The sequence below is a fragment of the Lemur catta genome, unplaced genomic scaffold (assembly GCF_020740605.2).
Source record: "Lemur catta isolate mLemCat1 unplaced genomic scaffold, mLemCat1.pri scaffold_43_ctg1, whole genome shotgun sequence".
Taxonomy (NCBI): domain Eukaryota; kingdom Metazoa; phylum Chordata; class Mammalia; order Primates; family Lemuridae; genus Lemur; species Lemur catta.
Genome location: NW_025423850.1, coordinates 1964838 through 1981566, shown reverse-complemented (window position 1 = coordinate 1981566; position 16729 = coordinate 1964838). Strand labels below are relative to the sequence as shown.

Below are 16729 nucleotides of genomic sequence, written 5' to 3'. Positions count from 1 at the left end.
ATCATTCTGAGCAACCTAAGAACTGAAAATTTTCCTGAAGCTGTAACATTTCAAACTAAATAGTTGGTTCATAATTAATTGGATAATTTAAAGGCAGCCATATTAGAATCCGTATCTACATGGATATTCATATAAATGCAACATTGTGTTTGCAAAATTCCTAAAAGGAAAAGCTTTATCGCTACCAAAAATCTCCCCACCCAGATGAGGAAACTAGACAAATTCTGGTGTGTTCTAATACAGTAAACGAGACTTAGTTAAATGAACATTAAAGATTCCCCTAGTGAGCAATTCTTTTACAAAAACTTGAAATCCCTGTGCTGCATTGACTAAAAGTTCATGATTAATGGAATAGCTGAGGTTTGGCCCATGGAAACTTATTCAGATGGTTAGAAACGTTGGCAGTTTCAGACCTGCTGACATAAATGAGTGAACAAACTTTTTGTAATCTAAACTATTGACCTGCATGTTTTTTCTTACCCCAATTCATTTCTTACATGTAGGCTCAATCTTTTCAGTATTTGGGTTACTGGTTCTGCAGAAGCCAGGAAGAACAGCCTTGTAGTAATCAGAATGGTATCCAACTGTATACTGTTTATTGTAAATACTGGTGAACAGCGGTCAATAAATATTTTTATATTCCTAAAAAAAAAATGTTTCTTAACTGTAAACCCCTGGACAGCTGTAATAACCTAAGACTGACACTGGCTCAGGGTCTCTCCCCTGCAGGTGCCATGCCCTGCGACTGCCCGTGTCTACCGGATCGAGACAGTCTTCGCCTCGCAGGAGGAAGCGGGGCCCAACCTCTGCGTCATGTGAGGTCTCTCTGCGGCAGGTTGGCTGCTGTCTTTTGTCTTGTACATTCTGTTAAGAGAACATATTTTTAAAAATAAAATCAATCTTTTGAGGTGGTAGTGAGTGATTTGTGGGGCTCTCAGAAACTAACCTCTTCTCCTTATAAGCACTGAATGAAGCCGAAAGAAATAAACTTTTGTTCTCCGGAAGTTGTCATCCTTTGTTTGAGCTGGCCACCTTTCTATTTTCGGGGCTCCTGATAGGGTCTCCAGGAGGTGACCCAGGACGAGAAGTGTCTGAGGAGCTAGTGGTTCCCGAGGGTTTGCTCGAGCGATGCGTGGTGACAGATGGGGCTTTGCTGAAGACTAACCCACATTCTGGGGGGAGCCTTCCTCCTCTGGTTCTCCTCTTCAGAATTCATTCCTCCTTCTACAGGAGCCCACAGACCTTATTTTTAACTTTTTTTTTTTTTTTTGAGACAGGGTCTCACTCTGTCACCCAGGCTAAGGTGCTGTGGTGCCATCATAGGTCACAGCAGCCTCACACTCCTTTGCTCAAGCAATCCTCCTGCCACAGCCTCCCGAGTAGCTGGGACTACAGATGTGAGCCGCTGAGTCCCGCCCGTCTGTCTTTTGATTCACCTTTTTGGTCAGTTTGGGCCCCTGACAACTCTAGCGTGGTCTGGTCTTGTCACCGTACCTGCGGGATCTGGTCACCGCAGACTCAGCGGTCAGGGAGCGTGGGCTCCTCCGACTCTCTGTGGCCCGGGGCAAGTCACCCGCCTTCTCCGGGTCTCCGTCTCCTCACCCACCTCTCAAGTGAAAACAGAACCAGGTGCTGCTCCACTGCTGCCGTGCGAAGGGCATGAGCTGGTGCAGGCGATGTTGCTAGAAGCGTCTGGAACACAGGGCCCCTCAGTGCGTGCCGACGGCACCCGCAGCGCAAGGCGGGAGCCTGGCCGACAGCAGTGTGACCAGGGCCCGCCCGGCCGGCCAGCGAGCCCGCCGCCCTCCTGCCGCCGCCCAGCCCCCCGGGGAGGAGAAGGGCGTCCTGTCCGGTCCTGCCCGCGCTGCTCCTGCCGCTCTGATGGCTCCGGCGGCAGCAGCCCACCGGTCCCCAGGGCAGGAGATTCCAGTCCTCGGCTTCTCCCGCTGCCGTCGCGTCCCCTGACTCTTCCTGGCAGCGTGCCCCGGCTCAGCCTTGAGCCCACCTTCCCACCCCTCGCCTGCCCTGGCCCCACGCCGGGGCTGTGGGCCTCTCTGCTCCTCCTTTGACCTCCCAGGGTCTGCTGTCCCGATCCTGTCCCCAGAACCCGCTCTGGTGGAGGAGCCGTGGCCCGGGACACTTGGCTCCACCGAGCCCGCCGTCCAGACCCAGGGTTGCCAGAAAGGGCGGCGGCACCACCCCCTCCAGGGAGCCCCCCGGGCCTGGAGGAAAAGCTGCCGCTCTGAGAGGCCCGGGAGGCTGTGGAGTCGGCAGGGGCAGCCCAGGAGCTCCCGGTCCCCACACGGCACGTGCTGCGAGGGAGGCCAGCGTCCTTCCCTCCCGCCTGTGGCCGGCTCCACCCCGGCCCTGCCCGTGCAGGGCCTCGCGTCTTTGGGCCTTTCTCTCCTTCGTGCCGTGTGGGGTGAAGGCCCAGGAAGGTCGCAGGACACAGGCCCGGGGCTAGGAGCAGCCGCCAGCGTGGATGTGAGCACACTAAGGCATCGCCACACGGCCCAGAAGCATCCAGGCTGGACTCACTTGCGTCCCTGGGATGCGCCAGGTGCAGGCAGGGGACACCCGCACCTGACCGGGAAGCAACTGCTACAAACCCTGCTGGGCGGGCCGCGGGTGACAGCTCGCTGCTGCCGCAGTCCTGCCTTGCCTTCCCCGGCTGGTGCCCTGGGACCCTGGGGAAACAAACCGCATGGAGGTTTGTAATAACTTCCGACTGCTGTGAGTGGTGACAGGCAGGTAACTGCTCAGCGACTGGCTGTCTCCTGGCTGCGGCCAAAACCCAGCAGTCTCAGCGGGCGCCGCCTCCCCCATCCGAAAAGAATGGTTTCCGCTTCCCCGTAAGACAAACATCTGTAAACATTTCTCCTTTGATGTCGCTACGCTAGTCCCAAGTAATCCCCCTCCACCCCGGCCAGCCGCAGAGGAAGAGGTCGCTGTCACCTGAAGCGGGGGCGGCCCGGACGCTGCTCACTTGCGCAGAAAGAGCCGGTTCTGCGCAGCCTCCGCGGTGGCCCTGGGGGACCTCGCGCTGCCCTTACTTTTAAACTCCAAAGTCCATCTTGGAGCTAAAGCCCTCTTTCCCCACGAGATGCCGAGGGTCGTGCACGGTGTGAGGGACAGTGTGGACCTTGGACAATGACCCGTAACCCCAGAGGCAGCAGCAACGCTGGGAGCTGCCCGCCCGGCCCGCGAAGCGCTGGGAGGTCCCTTTAGCTCTGAGCGCGGGGACCGAGCCGCCCCCTCCCGCAGCGCCGCCGCAGCTCAGCCTGGGCCTCAGCGTTCTGTCTGTTTTTCCCACAAGCACCCCACTTTCTGATCCACTTGGGTTTGCTAGTGGTACTGTTAGAACTGGTTCCCTGTTCTGCCCCAGGAACAGAATGGCAGAGTCCAAGGCTGCAAAAGGCAAAGGAGTTTATTGGCTGGCTCGAGCCAGGGTCCAAGTCCCAGAGCACCAACGCAGTGGTCTCTTTACGAACTAGGACCCCGCTCAATGGGACATATGCCCTTTTATACTTTTGCTATAGCTTGTTACAAAAGATTGTCCAATATTGATTGCCCAAACCCACACACACACACCCTGCACAAGCCGTCTACGTGCGATTAGGAACGTTGTCCTGGCTGTTAGGCTGTTTACGTGCTGATCATGCCTCGGCCCCTTTATCAGTAAGTTGTTTGTAGTCACCCCCCCAGGGCCTGGGCCTTGTTTACCAAGCATTTGAGTAAGCAAGCACCGCTTCTAGTCACCCCCCCCAGGGCCTGGGCCTTGTTTACCAAGCATTTGAGTAAGCAAGCACCGCTTCTAGTCACCCCCCCAGGGCCTGGGCCTTGTTTACCAAGCATTTGAGTAAGCAAGCACCGTTCACAGAAGCGGAATTTGGCCGTTAGCTATAAGCAAATTATTTTACTTTTCAACACACTTAGTTCAATGAAATAGCATAACACACTTGAAATAGCACAACACACTTGTAGGGGCTGCAAATTATTTCTGCTCTTCAGTACTGTTTAAGCGGAACCCAAAAAAATGTGGGGAAAAAGCTTTAACAATCAAATGAAGGTGTTAATATGAATCCTAAACGCTCACTGTATTACTCTTTGCCTAACGTACACATAAAAGATGGAAGGCAAAACAGTAAGATGGAATCTTTAAAACTCGAAATAGAAAGGTCATCCTCTACAAAGCTCATTTGGGCTGAGCTGCTGCGAAACTCCCTTCTGAGGGTCAACGCTAGTGGGGACTAAAGTTCCCCCCAGCACCGCCTTTCTGTTGCCCTTCTCCCTCCGGACCTCATCACAGGGGCCTTCGGTTCCCTCATCTGCTCCTCCCCCTGTCCCTGTCCCTGTCCCTGTCCCTGGGGGGAGGGTCCTGGCTGCAGGCACAGCAGCAGCAGATGCTGGGACACTGAGTCCTACAGGCTGCCCTCCCACCTCCCACCTCTCTGCTGCCTTCTCTGTCACACGGCCAAGAACTCCTGTCCCCAAGTCCCCTGTGAGTTATCATTTCTCATGATCCAGACACCATGGGGACTCTTCTTGTGGAAGCATCTGATACATCAGAGAGGCTTTCAAACTTCTCTGCTCATGGCCCGCAGTAAAAGTGCATTTTCTATTGCAGCTAAGTGTTCTCTCTCTCTCTCTCTCTCTCTCTCTCTCTCTCTCTCTCTCTCTCTCATCTAAAGCAGGTTTCAGGAAGCAATACTTCCTTTGGCTACCTGCAAAGCCTCCTGTTGCTTTCTATTCTACCCTCCCATGGGGCACCAACCCCCACAGCTCAGCAATGCTGGCTGAAATCCACTAAACTGATTTCCCAGTCCCCCAGCGGTTTATGGCAGCAGTCTGGAAGGCACCGGCCGAGACACTGACGACAGGGCGTCAGGGGCCCTCGCCAGGGGGCAGGGGGAAGGAAGGCTTCCTAGCTCTTGTTCCCACAGACGGGCTCCTCTTGCCCTTTGCCCCACCTGCCACCTGCCACTTGCCGGTAAATAGCAGTTTAACACCCCAAGCGCCTTTCATGCAAGGACTCACTGGATTAGGAGGAGCCAGCGGGAGCCTAAAGCAGATTAAGGGGAGACAAAGGAAGCTTTGGGGTTTATCTTCAGCTTTCCTGTTTCCAAGAGCTCCGCTCTCTTCCTATGCTCAGCCCGAAGCACCAAAGGGAGGGACAGAACGGAGGGACGGAGAGAAGGAAAAGGAGGGAACCCTGCCACCCCCTCACCTGCTGAGGCCAACCAACACTAGATGGTCACCTCCACCCCTAGCCCCACTCATCCTAAGGTGAGCGTGGCCTTCCTGCCGGGGCTGAGACAACCTCTTTTTCTCCCTTCCTCTGTCCCTGCCCCAGCCCCTCCGTCCCTCCCTCCCTTCTCTCTCCCCTTCCTCTCTCCATCCCTTTCTCCCCTCCTCCATCCGACCGTCCAGTGTCCAGTCCTGGACACCTTGGGGAGGTTCCTTCCCTTCCCGGATCCCTGTGGGGCTGGGGCTGGAAGGCGCAGACGGGTCGGGCAAGCAGCCGCCCTGGCGGCCGGGCCTCAGCTTCAGCCGGAAGGTGGTGGCCCCAATGCAGAGCTGCCCTCTGTGCCTGGCTCAGCTGTCTTCGTCCTGGTGCTAATGGTTCGCACACCTCTGTGTCTCCTTTGGTTTTCAGGCCGCAACACTAAATGTGACCCCAACAGCCCTCGGGCTCCCTGTCTCACAAGGCCAGGCTGGGGGAAAGAGGAGGTCCCTGTCAAGAGTCTCCTCCTTTCACCCCCTCCCTGTCTGGGTGTTCTTCCGTCAGCTCTTACATCTGACGCTCATTGTCAACAGGTCCCACGTTGTGTACAGGCGCCGAAGGGACAGATGACTGGAAGGGCGGAGCCCATCCGGCCGACTTTCCCTCCTTCGCTGCATCTCTCTCGGGATTCTCTACATTTCATGTTTGAAAAGGAGGGCTCTGGGCACTGTCCCTGGTCACAGTGGAAGCTTCGTTGACCCGGAAAGACACCAAGCTCTGTCGTCTCTGCAGCCCTGCTGCTGACTGGACGGCGGATCCCAGGAAGGGAACACGGGAGCCAAGGCCGGCAGGAGAGCGAGGCTGGGTGGGAAGACCTGCTCCGCGGGAGGCTGTGAGGGTTCTGGAAGGAGCCCACCAAACCGTGAGCTCCTCAGGAGAAACAATGAGGTCAGGTCTTGAGATTCTTAGTGTGGGAGGTAGAAAGGGGTGGGTTGGGGTGGGGGCGAGGTGGGCATTTCTCTGCCATTTTAGGCAAAGAAGAAGAGTTATTCACCCCCCGTCCCCCTCCCTAGCCTACATGTGTGCACAAGCACACACACACAAACGGGTAAAAAATAGTAATCCACCAGACTGGTAAACTAGCTGTGGAAAATTCAAAATGGTTTTGGGTAAAGTTCCAAGGAAAGGAGGAGTGTGGCTGCACAGCAGGCTTTCTCCAGAAGGATTCTGGGCCCGTTTACAATTGCCGTCCTTCAGCTTCTCCACAGAAACACCAAAATGGCGTCTGGGTGGCGGCCACACTGGCGTGTCCACGCGGGTCACTGCCGTGCACACAGCAGCCCACCCAGGGGGTTTGTGTTTACTCTGCCGCACGCCACAATGGTCTGAGGAGGCTTTCAGCCAAAATAGGTACGGGGACATGCTAACACAGGATTACAGAGTTTGCTGAAGGACAGACATCAGAAAACTGGCAGACTAGGAAGCTCTAAGCTTTCCTTTTCCCACAGAACATTAAAAAATAAAAAGAAATTTTTTGAACCACTTTTGTCTGAGTACTGGAAAACAGTCAAAGGTTTACAGCAACCAAGTGAATGCCCGATCAAGAAAATGCCATCTTCAAAGTGAAAATTTCTGTTGTGTTTTTACTTACCCTGGTCCCACCTTCTTCCCAGTGTGGTGGCTGTATCAGTCTTGAAGCAGCAGCAACCAGCCTCGTTTCCAGTTCCTTCCCTGGTGCTGAAAGAATCAGAGCAGATATTACTTGCAAATTGTTATGCACATCTCTTCTATACTGTCTGGGAGATACCTGAAGGACTGACTCACTAGTCTGTGTCACATAGCACAGAACACACACAGGTGGGAACACAGGGGGACAATGTTCATGAAAGCTGCAAGATGACTGCAGACTCACCGATGCCTGGGGTGAAAGATTATGAGTGGAGACATACAATAGACCACCTGAGGCCCAGACTGGAAGCTGGAGTGAGACTCTGAGAAATTGGGATATTCAAAAGCAGCTGTGTCTGCAGGGGAATTTACATGCTCAGGGACAATGTGTGCTCACAAAGTTCTGAGAGGACCTAGACTTTCACCTCATGCTGATCCCTGGGCTCTGAGCAAGCTTCACTGATTTTGAAGGAGTGCACAAAGACAGTCTGCAAAGACCAGGAGACCCCTTGGCCTTCAAGGAAATCTCTGTCCAAACATTAGCTGAACACAAAGTAAAGGAACAAAGACTTCAGCAATTACACATGACAAGGAATAGTCTTATAAAAAAAGTTTGGAAAAGTCTCAAACAAATGGACTGGTGCTACATGCTTCAACAATTTTTACAAAAACCAGCAACCCCTGGAGAAGGTAAAGATTCTGAATGTCAGAGTTACCACATTATAACAGTAAGATGCCCAATTCTCTCTCTCTCTCTCTCTCTCTCTCTCTCTCTCTCTCTCACACACACACACACACACACACACACACACACACACACCCCACAATGTGTACAAACAAAGAGGAAAACATGGCTCATTCAAGTAAAAAAATATTAAACAGAAACCATTCCTGAGGAAGCCCAGACATCAGACTTACTACACAAAAAAGTTTAAAACGTGCTCAAATAACTAAAGGAAAACATAAGCAAAACCACTAAAGGAGATCAGGAAAATGATATATGAACAAAATGACAATATTAACAAAGAGATCAGAATTTTTGAAAGTACCAAACAGAAATTCTGGAGCTGAAAGTACAACAACTGAAATGAAAAATTCACTATAGGTGTTCAACAGCAATTTGATTTCAGCAGACAAAAGAAAGATGAGTGAACTTGAAAAAAGAACAAATGAAATTATCTCATCTGAGGAGTAGAAAGAAAAAAGAAGGAAGAAAAGTTAGCAGAGCCTAACAGACCTGTGGGACACCATCAAGCAGAAAAACACACGTTATGGAATTCCCAGAAGGAGGAGAGAGAAAAGCAAAACAGATGATTGAAAGAAATAATGGTTGAAAATGGCCCACATTTGCTTCTACACATGAATTCACAAATTTAAGAAACTTGACCTCTAAGTAGAATAAAGTCTGAGACCCATACCAATACACATTATACTCAAATTGTCAAAAGACAAAAAAAAAAAAAAAAGAATCTTGAAAGTAGCAAGAGAGAAGGGACTCATAACATACAAGAGACGCCCCATACGATTATCAGCAGATTAATCATCAGAAACATTTGATGTCAGAAAGCAGTAAGAAGATTTTTAAAAAGAATAAAGCAATGGGAAAGTAGTTTAAAGTACTGAAAGAAAAATAATTTGTCAACTGAGAGTTTTATATTCCAAAAACTGTCTTTCAAAAATATGCAAGAAATTAAGACATTCCCAGATAAACAAAAACTGAAGGAGCTCATTACTGGCCCTATAGGAAATGCTAACAGAAGTTCCTTAAGTTAAAATGAAAGAAAACTAGACAGTAACTCAAAGCCACGTGAGGACAGTGCTGGGAAAGGCTCCTTCATTTCCAACGACTGCCTTCCCTTTGGCAGGGAGGTGAGAAGCCTGGGTGGTGGCAACTAGGGCAGGGCTGGGTCTCTCAAGCCCCCCAGGGCTCATCTCACAGCAGGAACTCGGCCCTGACAGTCCACATCTTCTGGGCCTGAGAGCAGGTGGAAGGCATTTCACTGCAGGGCCAACAGCACACCTGCTGTCACTCCAGCAGGTCCAGTTGATCTCTGACACATGTAAAGCAAGGTGTGAAGATAAAAATAAAAGCTTTGGAAGCTGCGTTTAAACAGGAAGCCAGTCCTACCTTCCAGCACATCCCCACACAGGCACCTCAGAGATAGTGCGGGTTTGGTCCACACCGTCCAAGAAAGCAAACATCGCAATAAAGCAAGTCACACCAATTTTTTGATTCCCGGTGTATGTAAAAGTTGTATCTATACCAGACTGCAGTCTATTAAGTGTGCAATAGCACTGTCTAAAAACAAAACGTAAATCCCTTAATTAAAAACCACTTAATTGCTAAAAAATGGTAGCGATCATCTGAGCCTTCAGTGAGTTGCAATCTTTTTGCTGGTGCGGAGTCTTGTCTTGACGGTGATGGCTGCTGACTGATCAGTGTGGTGGTTCCTGAAGGGCGGACGGCTGTGGTAGTTTCTTAAAACAGGACAACAATGAGGCCAGGTGTGGTGGCTCATGCCTGCAGTCCTACCTAGCACTGTGGGAGGCCAAGGCAGGAGGATCACTTGAGGCCAGGAGCTTGAGAGCAGCTGGGCAAAACAGTGAGATCTTGCCTCTTCCAAAAATAAAAAAAAAAATTGTCTGTGCATGGCAGGGCACACCTGTAGTCTCAGCTACTTGGGAGGATCGCTTGAGTCCAGGAGTTCGAGGCTGCAATGAGCTATGATCACCCCACTGTTCTCCAGCCTGGGTGACAGGGCAAAACCCTGTCAATCAATTAATCAATAAAGGAAGGAAGTTTGCCACATTAACTCTTTCTTTCACAAAAAAAAATTCTCTGTAGCATATGACACTGTGGGTAACAGTAGAACTTCTTTCAAAGTTAGAGTCAGTTCTCTCAAACTCTCCTGCTGCTTTATCAACTAAGTTTCTGTAATATTCTAAATCCTTTGTTGTCATTTCAACAGTGCTCACAGCATCTTCACCAGGAGTAGATTCCATCTGAAGAAACACTTTCTTTGCTCACCCGTAAGAAGCGGCTCCTCATCCGTTCAAGTTTGGCCATGAGATCACAGCAATGCAGTCCCATCTTCAGGCTCCACTGCTAATCCTAGTGCTCCTGCTATTTTTGCCACATCTGCAGTTATTTTCTCCTCTGAAGTCTTAAATCCCTCAAACTCATCCACGAGAGTTGGAATCACCTTTTTCCAACCTCCTTTTAATGTTGGTATTTTGATCTTCTCTCATGAATGGCATCTAGAATGGTGAATCCTTTCCAGAAGGTTTTCAATTAACTTTGCTCAAATCCACCACAGGAATCACTACCTATGACAGCTGTGGCCTTACAGAATATATTTCTTAAATAATAAGACTTGAAAGTCGAAATTACTCCTTGATCCACCGGCTGCAGGGCGGACGTTGTGTTGGCATGAAAACAACATCAATTTCCTGGTACATCTCCATGAGGGCTCTCGGCTGACTGGCTGCATTGTCAATGAACAGTGACATTTTGAAAGGAATCTCTTTTTCTGAGCAGTAAATCTCAACATTGGGCTTACAATATTCACTGAAACACGCTGTAAACAGATGTGCTGTCACTGCTGTTTCGCCGACAGAGCACAGGCAGAGCCGAGTCGGCCTAAGTCTTAGGGCCCTGCGGCTTTCACAGTGGCAAATGGCACCGTCTTCAGCTTAAAGTCGCCAGCGGCATTGGCCCTGACAGAAGAGTCACCTGACCTGTGAGGCTTTGAAGCCGGACATTGACTGCTCCCGTCCAGCTGTGAAAGTCCTGGATGGCACCTGCTCCCGACAGGAGGCTGTTTCATTCACATTGAAAATCTGCGTTGAGCGTGGCCGGCAGTTACCTTGGCGAGATCGTCTGGACAACTTGCCGCAGCTTCTGCACCAGCACCGGCTGCTTCCCCGTGAGTTTTACTAATGTTGTGGAGACGGCTTCTCTCCTTCAACCTCGGGAACCAACCTCTGCTGGCTTCCGACTTCCCTTCTGCAGCTTCCTCTCCTCTCTCAGCCTTCACAGAACTGAAGAGAGTTAGGGCCTCGCTCTGGATTAGGCTTTGGCCTAAGGGAACGCTGTGGCCGGTTGGATCTTCTGTCCCCACCGCTAACACTTTCTCCGTGTCAGCGAGACTATTTCACTGTCTCATCACTTGTGTGATCGCTGGAGCAGCAGTTTTCATTTCCCTCAGGAACTTTCCTTGGCAGTCACAGCTTGGCTGACTGCGGGGAGTTAGCTGCGCTCCCGCTCCCCGCAAAGAGGTTTTGTCTCTTTCTTCGGATCAGGTCTCTAAGTCGACCACGCCAGTTTGCGGGGAGTTAACTACGCTCCCCGCAAAGAGGTTTTGTCTCTTTCTTCGGATCCGGTCTCTAAGTCGACCACGCCAGTTTGCGGGGAGTCAGCTGCGCTCCCAGCAAGGAGGTTTTCTCTTCCGATCAGGTCTCTCAGGCAGGGGCCATCGCAAAGGATGAAAAAATAGTAGGAAACAGAAATAATAGTAATAATACACAGAGCCAAAGATATAGTTTATAAAGTAAAGGTTTATGAAAATAGATAAAGGAGGGTATCCGGATGCGAATATTTCCTCCTGCCAAAAATATATCCAAAACTGAAAATCCACACAGGTGTTATATAGGGTAGATACAAGCTCCCGTTGCCCTTGGCAGTTTGCTTTAGGGTCAAAGTCTTCTAAAAGGCTACTACAGATCCTTCAACTAACTCTAACTAGGGGAACAATGAGTTGTAAAATCTTCTTGGGGCAAACTTCTAAGTTTTCTGATAAGGCTATTACTTTAGCAAAAACCAGAGACATCTTGGCTCCGTGATTGTGTTCTTGGAGACAGAGATGATCTCAGAAGTCAACATGAGCTGTGCTTTGTGTTAATTACTTTAACCGCATGGCTCCTTCTGGGCCCGGCGTGGGCATTAGCATATCTCTCTGATCAGCTCTCATCTCCGGGGGTCCTTGCCAGCTCTGGCAACCCCTGGCTCTAGGAAGAGGCCTGCCTTGTCTTTCAAAACAGGTGAGAACCATAGGCCCAGTTTACAGCTGTCTCTTTGAAGTGCAGCTTTTACTGACCAAGGAGACGCCCTCCTGAGACGAGGCAGCTTTTGAACTAACACATTTCTTTTTTCTTTAAGGCAAAGCCTTATGTGACTTCTGAAATCAAATCTTGTCTCCGGAAATACAGGGGGCATTTCTATGACTCAGTATTCTTAGGCTCAACAGCTGACCTCGGAGCAAGCTGTCACCTGTCTTGGCTTCAGACTTGCCTTCCTTGCTAAATTTAATCCTTTGTAGCTTTTGACTAAAAGCGAGAGACGTGCAACTTCCCTTCCCTTGAACACTCAGAGGCCCCTGTATGGTTATTAATTGCCCTAATTTCTATTTTTTTATGTCTCAGGAAACAGGGAGGATTGAGGAGAGGGAGAGAGATGGGAGACTGTACTCCCCCCACAACACGACATCAATGCAAAACAGCCCTCGGAATGAACCCCACCTCCAGGGAGGAAGAACGGTGCTGTGAGATGCTTGGCCTCAGACCCGTCTCCACGCTGGAGCACCCACGACAGTAGACACAGAAGCTGGAACGTGGGTCTCTGTGGAAGGAGAAAGGTGGCAGTCTCGCACTTCCCACCCTCTGCCTGTCACCAGCTAGTGCAGCACTCTCGCTCCCAGGCTCCCTTCTCCCTCGTCACCACTCACCCCTCCCGGCTCACCTCTCCTGTCTCCACTCTTTGCAGGTCAGGACCGGCCCTTTCCCCTCCACCCTCTGTGCAAAGCCCAGAAGAAATCTGAAAGTGACACGGGGGGAGGCAGCTGTTGAGACTGACAGAATCTAGGCAAGAGAACACCCTCCCACTCCACGTGGTTTAGCAAATTTCCAGAGAATACCGCGGGACGACAGCGCCAAAGTGTCACCTTGTAATAAAGTGCTCTCATACCTAGAACCATTCTCTGGGCTCATCTCTCCCAAGAGGCTCAGGAGTTGTCCCCTGGACACCTGGTTCCCGACCCTGCGCTCTTAGGACTCAGCTGCTCTCACTCCCGACACACGGGAACGAACTTCTTTGAACTGGTGACTTTGCAAAGCAACGCTATAGTGGGGTGAACAGAATTGAATTCATACTAAGGTATAGAATATCGGCAGGTTATTGAGCAATTAAGTTAAACATAATTCTGGAGAACTGCAGTTGTGCGTCAACTTTAACCCTGCATGTACAACACTGCGCTGTGAGCCTGTTACTAACTTCCACCCCCGCTGGCCCCCGCCAGTGGCCTGGCCCTGGTTTGCCCAGGCCCATTGCCTTCGTTACCTGTCTCTGTCCTCCTGTGTGTCCCAAGCTGGTCCAGACGAGCCCGGGTGGGATTCGTCTCCCGCGGTGTCTGCGGACTGGCCGGCTGCAGAGACTGTTCAGTTCTCCGTTGCTGCAGCTGTGAAAGTACAGAACTCCCTCCTTAAGCACATGGCACTGTCAAACAGGGTCACAGTCCCGCGCCTGGTGGTCTCGTGCCTGTGCGAAGGATGACAGGCCTGAGAGTTCCCCTGTCTGTGCTCCCCTGAGTGTGCATGTCCCCAAGTCCCCCTGCCGCTGTGAGACGCCTCTGCCAGAGGAAAGGCCCGGCTGGCCCCCCACAGGGTGGACAGAGATTCGCAGACCTGGTGGGCGCCAAGAGGGGACAGTCCACCCTCCCGCCGGGGCCCCCGCAGGACCCGATTGGGCCAAACAGAAGCCTCTTCTCTGGGTGGTTTCCTGTCTGTCCCTCAGTCTCAAATCCTCCACGTGCCACCTGCAGCTCAGACACCAGCGCTAAAAGGTAACTGCTCTGGACAAAAGGCTGCTTCCCCGCAGTTCGGGGTTTACCATGGCCTTTCCCAGCGTTAAGTGCCGGGGACACACAGGAGGATGAGACTGTCAACGAGACCTTGTGAGGAATGATGCCGGAGAACCGTAAGGACCCACCAACTGGTGTTGAACAAGGAAAGCGCCCAAAGCACTGGGGGATTTTCGGTGCCCTCCCAGGTGTCAGTCTCCAGTTCACTCTCCTGGTAGATTACGTGTAGGACGGAGGACCAGGTGGAATCTTCTTTCAGTGTTAGGGGGCTACGCGGTGGCTCACGTGACCTCCAGGGGCCTGAGCCAAGGGGGAGGAGCAGGCAGTGGGTCCCGAGCTGAGTTCATGGGTGGTTGTCTGCTGCGGGGTTAGACGTGGGGAACCCCAAGTGCATCGTTTTATATGCTAGGATACAATACCAGATCTTGTGCAACTAAGAAATTCCATTCCTAGGCCGGGCGCAGTGGCTCATGCCTGTAATCCTAGCACTCTGGGAGGCCGAGGTGGGTGGATGGCTCGAGGTCAGGAGTTTGAGACCAGCCTGAGCAACAGTGAGACCCCGTCTCTGCTAAAAATAGAAAGAAATTATCTGGACAACTAAAATATATACATAGAAAACATTAGCCGGGCATGGTGGCGCATGCCTGTAGTCCCAGCTGCTCAGGAGGCTGAGGCAGGAGGATCACTTGAGCCCAGGAGTTTGAGGTTGCTGTGAGCTAGGCTGACACCACGGCACTCACTCTAGCCTGGGCAGCACAGTGAGACTCTGTCTCAAAAAAAAAAACAAAACAACAGAAGTTCCATTCCTAAAAACAGTGTGTTGTTACACACTGCTGTTGGAGATCATCTTGAATCGGCTGAGACCTAGAAATCATCTTCCTTCCTTTGTTTACTAAATGCCTAATATGAACTGGTTTCTTATCAGTTGCCCTTCTCTGCAAAAAAGCCCGGTATGGAAAAGGTGGCGTCTGCCCAGCAGTGATTCCAGCCTCCGTGGGCCTGTGTGTGTCTGGGAGGGGCCCGTTTTCCCTGCGGCCTCCGACTCACCCATCCACCACCCTCCTGCTCTTGGTTGTTTCAACGACCGTGGGATGGGCGGCCAGGAGGGAGCGACGTCTGCTTCTGAGCGAGGCTCCTACAGGTCTCCACCCGCCCTCAATGATCATTCGCTTCCTCAACTGCCAGCATCTGATCTAGCTGGGACTCCAGAGGAAACAAGAAATGTTCACTGGACAAGAATAAAGAGTGTGCTAATGCACTGGAGATTTCTCCCTCGCCCTAGTCACTTGTCTCTTCCCCTCCCTCCAGCCTCCCTCCAGCCCCCACTGGCCCTGCCAGTGCTGCGTGTCTGCTTCAGGGGCCCGGGTCTTTCCACATTTCAGGAGGCATCCCGCCGAGCCCTCCTGAGTTCACCGGGGACAGCGACACCTGCTGCTGCTTTTCTGCTGCAGGACAATTTCATTCTCCCAGAAAACACACTTTGGGTCCCTACTGGGTGCCAGGCTCTATTTTAAACACTAAGGCTACAGAAACACACACACACACACACGCGGTTCCTGCAGTAAAGCCAGTTATAGTGTTGTAGGGCAGACGGGTGACTGTAACAGAGTGACGAATGCTGACAGCAGTCAGGACAGGGATGGGGGTAGGATCCCAGAGAGAGGGACATCTAGCCCAGACAAAGAGACAGGCATAAAATTCCTGACACATCCCGCTACAGCTGCATCCTGGACACCCAGTGGCTTTGGCAAGGAAGTGAAGATGATTTAGACATTTATCTTCACTTAGCTTTGCTTGGGGACAAGTGGCCTGCAGACTTGTCTACCTGGCCCAAGATGACTCAGGTAATGAAGACGGCCACTCCGCCCCACACAGCCCCATCCCACCGTCTACCTGGGGCTTGGGTGGCTGCCATTGCATGAATCTGGAAGCAAACCAGTCCCGGCCACTAGAGAGGAGTATTTGCTTCCAAAAAGTCACGTGCCCTCACCCACGCTCTGTAATCTGCCTGCGACTGGCTAGTGGTGAGGGTCCTTTTTCCCCTACGGGCTGAGCTCTAGAGGCACGACAGGCTGGTGAGGGTCTTGTGTCTCAGCCCCACTGCCCCTGGATCCACGGAGGCTACTTTAAGAGGGGGCCGTCAGCGGGCGAGGGGAGAGCTCCTCGGGAGCACGGTGTTCACGCTGTCGTGTTTCCGTGCCTCGGTTGCACCATCCCTCACTCAGAGGAAATGTGCTAAGTAGTTCCAGGAGACAATTAAGGGGAAAATAATTGCACAGCATTTTAGGACAATGTATCAACAAGGGAAAATATCAGCAACTTCACTGGAGGAGGCGGAGGACGGCCCTCTAGTTGGGAAACCAGGCCTTTGGCAAAAGAGTTTAAACTCCCTGACTACATTTTATTGACAAGGTCAGTCTTTATTCTTGCTGCCAAAATTAGAATCTAACCTTTTTTCTCTGTCATAACAACCCCGGTGTTTAATCACCAATTGTGCAGGGTGGTAAAAAAAAAAAGTTGTATCCTTTAAGTCTGGAGATTGACAACACAGAGGAGGGAGCTATTAATTTCCAGAACCACCCTGTCCAAGAACTATTTTCCTTTCCTTTCTTCCCAGATACCCAGATGGAAATCTGCCCTTCAGAGAAGGAAGGAAATGACACAATGGACAAGACTTCTACGAATAAGTAAGCTTTGCCCAGGACATGGACGGAAAAGTAAAGACAGAGAGAGGGGGAGAGAGAGAAACTCGTTAACCCCGCCTGACGGCGCGTCAGATGCGGTGTGTGTCCCTCCCCATCCCAGCACTGGACAACCAGGACACTGAGCAGCCTATGAGCCTTCTCATGTTCACCACACGAGTTCACGGAGAAACAAGAACAGCGTGCTGTGTTTCCAGACCCTCTGCCTGGCTGCCTGAGGATGCAGCCCCTGCCCACATCCAGCCAGGGCCACGGCTTCGGATGCTCATTCAGGGACCTCA

The 16729-nt window shown here is 51.5% G+C and overlaps 1 long non-coding RNA gene across 1 annotated transcript; it reads right to left on the bottom strand.

The window, feature by feature from the left end:
* Positions 1 to 12439: 12439 nt before the first annotated feature.
* Positions 12440 to 12924, bottom strand: LOC123629803. The gene is made up of 3 exons (XR_006732275.1): positions 12855 to 12924; positions 12630 to 12704; positions 12440 to 12509 (listed from the first exon to the last, which is right to left on the bottom strand). It is a non-coding gene; the product is annotated as an uncharacterized LOC123629803 (long non-coding RNA).
* Between the last annotated feature and the right edge of the window lie 3805 nt (positions 12925 to 16729).